The following is a 12,055-nucleotide window of genomic DNA, read 5'->3' as shown; positions in this document are numbered from 1 at the left end:
ATAAATTCATGTCTAAAGCTTGCGCCCATGCACACACACCCAAGTTTGTAGTTAATAACAAAATTTGTTCTACTCATTTAGAAATCCAACAAAAGATAGCAATATTTATATTTAGCTGTAATGTAAGCAACTGTTGTTGGCAGACGGCTGAATTTGGTACTAAAACAGATGTCTAAGAAAAATTCATTTTTCTAGTTGTATTTGTTTGCAAAATGATGTTTCATTATAGATTGCCAAATAGTTATCCAAACTATTACCACTTACCAAGTATGAACTATGTAAAAAGATTATTAAAATGAATACAAAGGTCAATGAAACCCAGTGTTAGCTCTAAAGATGCTAAGTATCTGGTGAGAAAGATGGTATGAACTAAGTTTACAGAAAGCACAGTGCTAATCATTAAGAATAGTATCAGCAGGGCATGGTGGTTCACACCTGTAATTCCAAATCTTGGGGAGACCAAGGTGAGAGGATTGAGGTCAAAAGTTTGAGACCAACCTAGGCAACACAGCGAGAGCCTCATCTCTATAAAAAATTGAAATTAGCTGAGCATGGTGATTCTTGTCTACAGTCCTAGCTACTGGAGAGTCTGAGGTGTGAGGAATGCTTGAGCCCAGGAGTTCGAGGTTACAGTGAACTATGTTCAGGTCACTACACTCCAGCCTGGGCTACAGAGTCAGACCCTGTCTCCAAAAAAAAAAAAAAAAAGAAAAGAAAAGAAAAAGGAAGATTAATGAATTAATGATCAGTTCTAAGCTAATTTATATCTGTCAATTCAAAGGTAAGAGTAAACAGAAAGCAGTTAAATATTTGCTATATTAATTTTACTATTAAAAAACTATATACAATTAACTAGCTTTATAGGTCTTACAATAATCAAGTAAAAATTACATTGGATTCTTAATTCTACCACCAATCAGATTAACCTGTTTCTAGAAGGTTAAATGCAAAAAAAAAAAAAAAAAGAAAAGAAAAAAGAAAACAACAAATGCCTAACTCTACACACATGCTCAAACAAAATCAGTCTGATTACTTTTTTTTGTGTGTGTGTGGAAGAAATAGTTAGAAAAACAGAAGAGCAAATTCAGTTTTTATAGAATGAAACACGCTTTCTACAGATAAGCTTCAACAAAGGTGTAACTCTAGGGCCTTGAGGTTAAATGATGGTGACCCCTAGGTTCTCCTGTCTGTGAAATTCAGACCTTAAGTGGCACCAGTTGGAGACTCATTTACCCTTGCCTATATATCCTATCTCTGGGACGAATTTAGAAATGTTGGCACCCAAATTTGTAATGTCTTTGCAGCCCACACAGTGTGAATCCAATTGTGCTCGATCAACACTGTTGCAAAGGCAAACTAGCATAAAGACATTTTCAGAGGGACTAATGTATAGGTAAACGTTCTGTGAGGTCAACTGACTCTCCATCAAAGTGCAAACTGTCTCAATGTGTGCATTATAGAACTATTGTCCAATGTCCAATGGTTCTAATTCAGTAATTGGTTACTCAATTTCTTTATGCTGAATATGACATAAGGTGCTCAAGACTAACAGGAGATAGAAAAGAAGTATATGAGCTCTAAGAATTAATAATGTAGTTACTTAAAACACACTTTCCAAATTTTAAGGACTAAAATTTCAAATTTAGTCCATATACTGTAAGATTAAAAAATAGTAAGAAAAATAAAACAACAAAAAAATCTATCCCTTATTTATGTATGTTAATTCTGATCCCAAAAGCAGTGTTTAACCTTTGAAATTTGCTTAATTAAATAAATGGGCTCTTCTTCATCTTAGTGTCTGGTTCAAGTATTATTTTTATTTTAAAGGGGGAAAACACCATTTTGGGATTTTACTTTTTGATATTTTGTCCAAATAAGGTTTCACTTAGAAGTAAATGCATACACATAGGGTTTTGTATGCTTTAATAATTCATGAATATTCAAAGTCTAATGAATACCAGTTTGATTCCAGTTAAAATGACAATTGACTGGAATCAGACTGGTATTCATTAGATTTTGAATATTCATGGATTATAAAAACATAAAAAAGGAATGTTAATTATCTAAAATTTATTCCAGCAAAAACTACGATTTTAACTGGAATCAGATCTGCATTCTTTAGATTTTAAATATTCAATTATACTTAGAAAAGTAATGTATCCTACTATGAATACAGGCCTCTAGAAATTAATGACTGGGGAAGACAAGGCCATGCAATCATAGATTATAAGAATTTAACAAAAAACATAAAATATTTTTTTCTCTTTTGCTAAAGGTGTGTTTCTCAAGTAGTTTTCTTTATATGTATTCCTGTCTCCTTCTTCACCAACACCATTTGATCTTGAATTTTTAATTCTTGCTCTTTTGTGCTGCATGCATCAGTGAAACCTCCTGCTAAAGAGAAATCCACACTAACTTATTTTTACTCAATAGGCTTAGAATCCGAGTTCTAACCAAAGAATATTGTAATTTGAAATTAATCAAGGTTTTTGGCTAAACAACAATCATCCCCAGAGCAATTTCCATTCAAGAGAGACATTATGCACTCTGTTGCTTTTCCTTTCTCATCATATATATTCACTGATAGCCATACACAAATAGTGAAAATAAAGAGCAGAGTAAGTAATATGCTTATTACATAGGTAGCATTTTACATAGAATTATAAACTGCCATATAATGAACATTTTCAATACGAATCAAGAAAAATCTTCAGATTACCTGAGATTGAATGTGAATATCAGCTAATGAATCAAAAGTTCAAGGTAAAAAATAAATGCCATATATTGCCAATGATATTCTCTCATTTAAAAACATGGTCTTCTTTTTTTCAAATGATATTGAAACCCATCTCTTTTATTGACACAGTAAAAAGAACCCAAATCTTGGAAATAGATGAAAAAATCAGTATTTTAATACCACAAACTCATTCATTCCTAATGAGATTCTAGTCTTTACCACACTTCAGAGCAGAAAACCTATAAAGAGCTGGGATTCAAAGTACATCTTAATTTCAACTGTTTATAGATGTTTATCTTCTAACCATTTGCTTGCTTATTAACTGTTTCCCAATAAAACTCTTTCAAACAGATCTTTTAATAAAGGCTCTGAAAAAATTTCATTGCCAGTATTATAATTATGACATAGCGGAAATAACCCAGTGACAACAAGTATTCAATTTTACAAAATGAATTAGTAGGGTGAGAAAGAATCTAAGACTGATTCAAGACAATCCATTTAATCACAAATAACAAGGGCAAACACAGTCTTTTCCAGGTGTCACCCTAATACCCGCTTTTTTTTAACCCCCAAAATCATTTTCACAGGGCCACATCAGCTATGTGAATTAATAGATTCTTCAGTGCTGTAGTAAAGATAAAACCTGACCCTTACAGTGGTTAAGTTTAGCAGCTACTGTTGCTTTTTCCTTCTAAGCAAAAAAGAAGGTTTTTTGTTGTTGTTGTTTTTTTTTTTTTTTTTTTCCTGTTTTTGATACTTAGCTAATCTGCTTAGGGATAATTAAAAAAAGCAGCTGTTTTTCTCAGATCTATCTGTCCATATATTTCTATGGTATGTGAGAGTGTGGGAGGGAAGAGTGACACTGATAAGTCACTTAGGCTTATCGGTAGTAGCACTCAGTAGGACTGAACTTTAAGCTGGGAAGAGATTTCATTTGAGCCATTTCTTTTCAAAAAGAAATTTGGAATGCATTACAAAAATAAAATTTAAAATCTTGAGAACTCAGAAAAGCATAGAAACAGGAGAAAACAAGGCAATTACTCCATTTTATTGACCCTAGTTATTAAAAAAAAAAAATCTAGATTAAAGTATTGAGACAGACTCCGAAATATACAACTGTCACAACGAAGGCATTTCAGAGCAAAATTTGCTGCAATATGCTACTATGATTAAAAGCCATGTAATCTGGGAACCTCTGTAACAAAATGACAATGAATTAGGAAAATAGCTTCTTACTACTTCTCTAAAAATAAAAGGCTGTAATTTTGTCATAATTACACAAAGGTAGGTGAGACTTTCATCTTTATCTGGCATGACAACATATTTCCATCCATAGGTATTACAGTTACATAGCTTTGAATACACATATGGTTTAATACCGAGAATAAACTATTATTTTATGACACTACATGTGTTTTAAATCTGAACCCACTATCATAACACATATTAAGGGTAGTCCTTAAGCGCATACTCTCTACCCAGAGAAAAGATTCCCACACAGCTTTCTATGCACTCTTGTTTTTAAAATGTACACATATTATCGGATACAAATGAGAGAATAAGGAGCAGCAGTGAAGTACACCATATGTTCCTATTGTAGGCTGAATCCATGTCTTTGTTCCAATATTCCAGAGGCACTGGAAAGAAAGCTAACTATCCACTCATTAAAATTCATTTTTACATTATTGCTGGCAAAGTTACTTTTGATAGATTAAGTCAGAGCCCATCCTATCCTGACTATTCCTGCCTGCATTTGCTTCTTTAAAACGGATCTCTTGCAATTCTAGGAACCTGCGAAATAACCACCCTGGATAACAGGTCGGTAGCAGGACAATCTGATAAACCAACGTAAAGGGTAGACACTGAAGAAGAACGCAAAGTTCTTTTCCTAGTGAAATAGTTCGGAAATCATTCTCTATCAATAGCACAATTTTTGCTTTTTAGAGGCTACGCACCTATAACATCCACCAGATAATATCCACCTCGTCCTCAATTAGCAGGGTTTTTCTCAATCTTGAGATCTCCCAGAACAGTTGCACTGGTGCGACCCAAACCAAAAACACCAACCACGCCCTTTATGCCCAGAATCAAGCTTCCTTTTGCTTTTTTGCTCTTAAAAGTCCAAAAATGTAAATCTTTCACCCGAGAGGGTGTGCACCGGTTTCCTAACCCAAGGCAGGCTCTTTTAGCTGTGTCTTTATGTAATTCCCATTGGAAAACGTTTCCTCCAGGGCAGTACAGACGCCCCGAAGAAGGACCCCCGCTTACCTCCCACACACCTGCAACCCCTGTCAGGATTCTGGAGCTGGTGCCGGGAGGGCTGTGCTCCGCTCCGCGCTCGTTCCTGCTTTCGTCTCTCCCGGGAAACTACAGTCCAGACTGCGCCTCCGGCTTCTACTGGGACCCAAGCTCCGCCTCCCCGTCCTCCAGTTGGCGAATTTGGCAGCTGTTGCTCCTCCCCCTGCTGTGTCTGCAGCTGCCCGGGCCAGAGGCAGCGGAAAGCAGCTGCCTTGGTACCTTCCCGCTCCCCGCACTTCTGCAGCTGCTCTGCCACTTCCTCTCCCCTGGGGGTCCCTCTCCCCTCCTCTGTGGCCTCACACCTGGAGCTGCCTCTGGCCCCACCCTGGCGTCTCTGCTGGGAGCCCCGGCTCAGCCGATCCCTCCCCGACTCGTGGGTCAGGTTCCCCGGTGTGCCTAGGGCTTAGCTGCTCTTGGGGGAGCTGTCCCTCCGCCTAGTGCAAGTCCCTACACCAAGCCCTTCCTTCACCCGGGAGATTTCCCGGAGGCTTTCTCTCCACCCGCACGGCATACTCAGACCGACAGCCCCACGTTCCCCACCACTGGCCCCTCACCCCCTTCCTTCCTCGGGTCGGTCAGCCCGCCCCCTCAATGGGTGAGGCGCCTGCCGGGCCGACCCCGCACCCTGATTGGCGCAGGTGAGGGCTTGCCCCGCCCTTCCTCTCCTTTCCGTGCACCATCTCTCTTCGTCTCACCTCCTCCCGCAAAGGCAGGAAACTCTCCTGCTATTGGCTAGGAGTGTCCCCACCCATCACCTCAGGCTCCCCCGCACGGCCTGCCGGTAAGTGTAGTCTTCCGAGTGCAGGAATTACGGACAACACCGGCGAGCGGGACTACGAGTCCCCATAGGCCTCTGCGCGACTCCGGCTGGGCAGGATTCCGGACAACGCCTGGTTCCTCTCGGGTCCTTCCGGCGTCGCCGGAGTGAATTGATCCGGGAGTTGAAGAGGGCTGCAAAGGTGGGAAGTGAAGTCAGTGCCTCAGTTGCTGGTAAGATGTAGCTGTTCTGTCCCAGTCCCCGTAGCTCTCCACTGAGCAAAGGAGGTCTAGGGTCACATAGGGGCCATGGCTGAGGCACTCGGGCTTGGTTCTGGCAGGCGGAGCGGACGGGGCTGGGAGCGGGGCCCTACGGGCGTAAGCGAGGTTACCCTACGCGAGTGGCGTAAAGCGGGTTTGTAAATGCCGCCTGCCGGCTTGGGCCCGAACGCCTCCAGGAAGTCTCCTTTGGGTGGGGGCGGGAGGGGAAGGGCGAGGTTGGCCCCTGGTGCCCCGGGAGCAGGGAGAGGGCGGATGTGCCTGGGGTGGGGTTCTTTAAAGGTGTGGCTTCGGACGGAGAGGTGAGGCTGTTGTTTTCCCCCTGCTTTGTAAGAGAAAGGGAGGAGGAAGGAAAGGGTGCTTGGGAGTCTGCTCTTGGGGTGACTAGGGTTATGCCCTTTGAGGGAAGAGGAGCACTGGAAGAAGGAAGAGACAAATGTTGTGGTCTACGGATTCTGTTCCAGTTTAATGATGTGGCCCCTCTAAGGAGGTAATTTTGCCTTAAACAGAAAGGCTTGACCCTCTTAGGTGTCATACCTAAGATACGTTTACTCCTTTACTGCTTTCAGAGCGCTTTCATGTTGGGATGTTGATGAGGAAACCGAGGGATTATATGACGTGCCCAAGGTCACACACGTAGGGACAGACTTTCTCAAGCTAGTCTGGTTCGAGTCCAGCTTCTAAAGCAGAGCTGCAGCCCGACAGAGAAAGATTAGGGACGTTGGTTGTGTTTTTTGAAAAGGGTGGAGGAAGTTGCAAAGTAGATGTATTTTATATAGTACATCTAAGAGGCCATTGTGAGATGAAAAGTTCTTTCTTGAACTGGAGTGAAATTCCTCAATAAAGGGAAGACCTTTTGGAAAAAATAAAAGGGCCAATTTCAACTTTTCCAGATTTTCCCCCTTTTATTAGGGGTGTATTAAAATATACTCTATTCTTACAGTTCATTCTCACCCATAAAGGGATGGGGGAACAACAGTTAAACAATGTATCCCTTCCTTAATGGAATATTCTTTTTCTACCTTAGGACTCTTTTTACTCTCATTTTGTAAAACTGGTGATAGTGGGATTGGAATTCTTTCGCCAAACTTCACACCTTTTCCAAATAATGTAGCCTTGGGAGAGTTTAATGTGCTTATTACTAGAAAAGAAGGTATTTTGCATTTCTTAGAGGTAACATCCTATTGTTTGAGATTTTACTTTTCGCCATTTTCTTGACTCTAGGCTGTTTGTGTATGTGTGTGTCTGCAAATAATAAAATCCGGCTCTTGCATATTTTTATTTTTCTTAGCGTCATCTGTGACTTTTAAGTCATTCTTGTTTTACATTAAAGAATTTTAAAAAGTACGCTTATATTTTATATTTTGGAGAAAGTAGTGCCCTATGCCAGTCTTATCCTCTATCATTGTTATGACCATTTACAGCTCATGACTATTATTATTGGTTAAGTTTTTAATAGAATTGTAATAGAATTCATTGGTGGTAGAATTTCTTTGTGGTAACTTTATATCCATAAAGGTTAGCATGTAAAAAATCATGGCTTACTCTTAGCATGTAATAAGTCATAGCTTACTGTTTTATAGATAAGGTGATCATTAGCCTATGCTGAATTTTGAATGTACTCTGCAATTATTATCAACAATGTGCTTCACTTTTTAATGCAAAAACATTTTTTTCGGAACAGAGGTGTGTTCCTGGATGATTGAAATTAAGATGGTTTGGAAATTAATACGATTTTAAAATAGAAAAATTATGGTGCCATAGAATGAAGTAAAATCAGGAATAATGTACCATGAGTAATAATAATACACAGACAAGAAAGAATCAGTTAAACAAATGGAACATTGTGTGAGGATAACTGACTTTGTTATTAAGAAGGATTTATAATCCTTAATCTTGCTGGATTAAGAAGGCTGCGGTGGTGTAAGTAGACCATAAACTGAACATGAATCATTGATGGTAAAGCAAGAATATTAATGTATTTTCTAGATGACAATGTAGGTATTTGCCTTTTGTTGAAGGAGGTATGAAATAAGTTCTAACCTTTGGCATGTAGCTATGTCATTATGGAAAGAGCTTTTGAACTATGAGGAAAATTTGGAAATAATATAATGCATTTGTTCAGTGTATTTTAGATTTTGTTTTCTTGGTTCAGTTCTGCCACTAACTTCTGTTTATCTCTGAGGCCAGTTATAGTTTTGGTATTTCTTCTCCTGGGCTGGTGGATTAATGTTTGTATTGTATTTATCATCCTTCTGTCACATGCTGGAGTATTGTGGTCACTTTAGATCTCTGCACCTTGGTTGGATGAGAGTTCACAGAGTTATGTATACACATGTATTCTAAGAGTAGTTTGCAGCTCACCAGTGTCTGCATTTCGTCTCATTTTGGGCTTTGCAGGAGCCTTATGTCAGCTCGGGACGTTATTTCTCATAGGACTTGAGATGTCTTCCATGTATTATACATCTGTCTCTTTCTTTAAGGATGGAAGGTCTGTAAGAACAGGTGCTGTGTGTTATTTATCATTGTAGTCTCAATAGGTAAGATAATATTTACAAAGAGAATGAAGAGGTTCAAGTAAGTTAAGTAACTTGCCCAAGGTCATGCAACTAGTTAACTGGTGGGAGCAAGACAAAAATCGAGATCTTCTGACTACAGATCTTTAATATTGTGGAGTAGAGACTTAGTTCCCTTATTTACATGAGAAAAAGCCTTAATGTGACTTAAATATTCAAATACTATTACTCACTTACTCTGTTTAACACTAAAAATTTATCTCTTTTACCCAGCTCTCCATCCTTATTGCCAGGTTTTTTCATTTACAATGCCTTTCAGTTACTACATAAGCTGCTTCCCGACTTGGTGGTCTTTACATATTCCATCTCACTCCTTGGACTATTTGGCTCTCACCTACCTAAATGTGGCCACCTGGTCGTTAGTCAGTTTTCATGTTTCAATTTAAATATCATTCCTCAGGGCAACCTTGCCTTCCTTCCCAAAACCAGCATAGGTTGCCCCTATGTATTCACCATACTCTACACCTTTGTGGCATCATATAATAGAAACTTAATTATTTCTATGCTTATTTGACAAATATTTGTGTCCTCATTAGACTATAAGCTACCCTCTCATTTGTCATGTTTTACCCCAATACATAGGTAGTACCTGGCACAGTGTAAGGGTTCAGTAAATAGATGCTGAATGAATGAAGGAGTATATTCATGCACAGTGCTTCCAGCACTTTTCTGGGGACAGAAATAGAGAAATGAATAAAGCAGATAGGCTTTCTAGATTGAAATATATAAGATCTTTAAAATGAGCTATAACACGTAGGCAACTTAGGTTATATGCAAAGGAGTCATTGACAGAATTTTAATATAAACTGTAGAAAAATGTTTATTTTTGGAGGTCTCTGAAATCAGGATTAATTTTCTAAATGAAAATGATAAAGAATCACTTTCATTTACAGCAAAATTACTGTGTAACACAGCATTTTAGAGACTTATCACTGTCCTGCTTTTTGCAGGTAGTATTCATTGTACAAAATATAGACATGCACTACAGGCTTTAGACTATAGACTAAAATAAGAACTTTTATTGGACTCTTCCTTCCTAATGTTATCTCATTTTGTCCTCAAAACTTTTATCTCCTCTAAGTAGTAGTATTAACACTGTTTTATAGCTGAAGACATCAAGAAAATAACTAAATTTACTTACTAAACTCAAGAAAGTTTAAATTGCTAGGGTTTCCAGAAAGTAGGTACTAGCACCGTGGTTAGAATCAGGATCTGTCTCTGGATTCTAAAATCCGTGCTTTTTCCTTTATCTTTGCTTTTTTTGTTTGTTTGTTTCTTTTAAACCATACTATCTTCCTGTGACTTATACCTTTAATATCACTTGATTTAGACAAGGTGGCTTTGTAAAATTTAGTAGTTTTTGTTTCAAAGGAACTTATATTTTGGGTTTCCTGAAGATTTTTGTAAAGCTTAAGTGAATCTTACTTGCTTTAAACCTAGAGACTTAAGCATAAAAAGATCATCAGTTTTAAAACATGCAAACTGAATTTTGGGGATAAATTGTGTTAGGTTTTGGTCTTGAAAACAAATTCTGCCGTCATTTGCTGTACCACAATATGGTATAGAGTAAGGTCAATAGCCCTTTGTTTCTGTAGCCTTATATGCCTTTATGGATTTACCAGTTTACTCTTCCATAAGATCTTGTCAAAAAGAGATTGCTGATATTTGGCTTTAAAATTTGATAATACTATCCATTTTATTATTAAAAGCAAGTCTTTGCTAAATCTTAAGCTTTTTAAAAAGTCAGTGTTGATGTTACTTGAATCTTGGATAAAATTTTCATACTTACCTAGCATAACCAGTATGTGGAGGATAAAAGTCAAGTACTGCTTTTTATATGTTGTCAGACTATTAAGTTCGTTATGATAGGCGTTAGTAAGAATTTTAAGCTACTTCCATGATAAATAATTTTTTCCATCATATAAACTTTAACAGTGATTTAGAAGTTAAATTTCATTGTTATCTATTTTATTGCACTTGAAATAGTAAGCCTCAATGTTAGAAGCTTATGCTTTAGGGATACACACACACACACACACACACACACACACACACACACACATACATAATGTAAAAAATGAAAGCACATTTATTATAGCAATAAGAAAATTTATTTGCTGGAAGATAGACATTGTGGTTTGGTGGTTCAGTTTTTTTCTATGAAGATGGAAATTTCAGTTTTTCGTTTAAGCTACAAAATTTAAATGTGTCTTAAGTGTAAGCTCACCTTACATTTTTGGTTATGTATAATTATTTTTAAAATCACCCAAAAGTGATTTTACGCTATTCAGTTTTATTCTTACACAGTGGATAGAATCAAGATTGCCAATAGGGTTAAAAGATAAAAGAAAGAGTTTTATTAACAAGCTTATGAACTACTGGGTAACAGCAGTGGAACATGTTAAGTGGTAGTCACTAACATGTATTTAGTCAGGCCAGTCCCTTGGGAATAAGTTTGCCAGAGGTCAGTCTAAATAATGATCCTTTGATTCATTTACTTATTGAATGCATATTACCTGTGAAATTGCCTTAAACCTTCTTTGGAATGAGCTGGAAGCTAATACAATAGCTAGTGTTTATTGAGTAGTAAGTGACTTCGTGCCAGGTCTTATGCTAAGCATTTCACAGGCTCTCTTAAAACAACCCTTGGAGGTAGAGGCACTATTATCTCCCATTTTTAAATGAGGAAACTTTACAGAGAAGTTAAGGAACTTGCCTAAGGTTGCAGGAAAAATTGCTTGGAATTAGGATTGAATCCAGGCTGGCTGCCTCAAGAGACCATGCCTTTTTTTCATCATTACAGTAAATATAATGATGAAATTATATTTCATCATTGATGTTAGTGATTGAACTCCATTGGAGAGAAGTTAGCATTAAGAGTTGTAGTTACAGAGAAGTTATGTCTTAAATGATGAGGTTAGTGTGGCAGGCTGAAAATTACTTAATATTCAAACTTTTAAAAAACCTATTAGGAAGTACACTTTGTAGACTAACAACTTCAACACAGCATATTTTTTTTCTAGCATTGGAGTAGATATCTTTTGAGTACAAGGTGAAGTGTTTGACTTATTATTCAGAGACCATGTTGAAAAAAGAAATATGTATAATATAATGCAAGAATCACAATCAGTGTGGCAAGCTGCTCATTGTGAGGGCTTACTGTGGCTCTCAGTCTGGTGGGGGCGTGTGGCAGAACCATGTTTCTTATCTCTCATTCTGGGACTTGTGTGTATAGAATGGAATTATCACCTACATACTCCAGTTGTTATTTTCGACAAAGTTATTTTTTGTTTTCTTCAGGCAAATGTTGACTATGTCTGTTGAACTTGCATAGGGTAGGAGTATCATGTGAAGCAGATATGCTCCCTGGAGTGTTAATGCCAAGTGGCAGTGTGACATGATACTGCAT

At 37.8% G+C, this 12,055-nt stretch overlaps 2 protein-coding genes across 7 annotated transcripts in view; one reads left to right on the top strand and one right to left on the bottom strand.

Annotated features, from left to right (window-relative positions):
- SERPINI1 (serpin family I member 1) overlaps positions 1-5,584 on the bottom strand; it is an 80,079-nt gene extending 74,495 nt beyond the window's left edge. Inside the window, exon 1 of one of the 2 annotated variants that reach the window (XM_074405622.1) lies at positions 4,693-5,584. The gene's annotated coding sequence lies outside the window, so the exon portion shown is untranslated. The remainder of the gene's footprint in view (positions 1-4,692) is intronic. The other variant, XM_003924967.4, reaches the window with a different exon arrangement.
- Positions 5,585-5,916: 332 nt separating this feature from the next.
- Positions 5,917-12,055, top strand: part of PDCD10 (programmed cell death 10) — a 59,428-nt gene continuing 53,289 nt past the window's right edge. For 2 of the 5 annotated variants that reach the window (XM_074405621.1, XM_074405618.1), the window contains exon 1: positions 6,398-6,560. The gene's annotated coding sequence lies outside the window, so the exon portion shown is untranslated. Of the gene's footprint in view, positions 6,026-6,353; positions 6,373-6,397; positions 6,561-12,055 lie in introns of those variants that run through there. The other 3 variants (XM_039480335.2, XM_010335697.2, XM_074405620.1) reach the window with 3 other exon arrangements.

Source organism: Saimiri boliviensis, chromosome 9 (assembly GCF_048565385.1).
Source record: "Saimiri boliviensis isolate mSaiBol1 chromosome 9, mSaiBol1.pri, whole genome shotgun sequence".
Lineage (NCBI taxonomy): Eukaryota > Metazoa > Chordata > Mammalia > Primates > Cebidae > Saimiri > Saimiri boliviensis.
The sequence above is the reverse complement of the archived record's forward strand: the minus strand, read 5'-3'. Positions and strand labels throughout refer to the sequence as shown.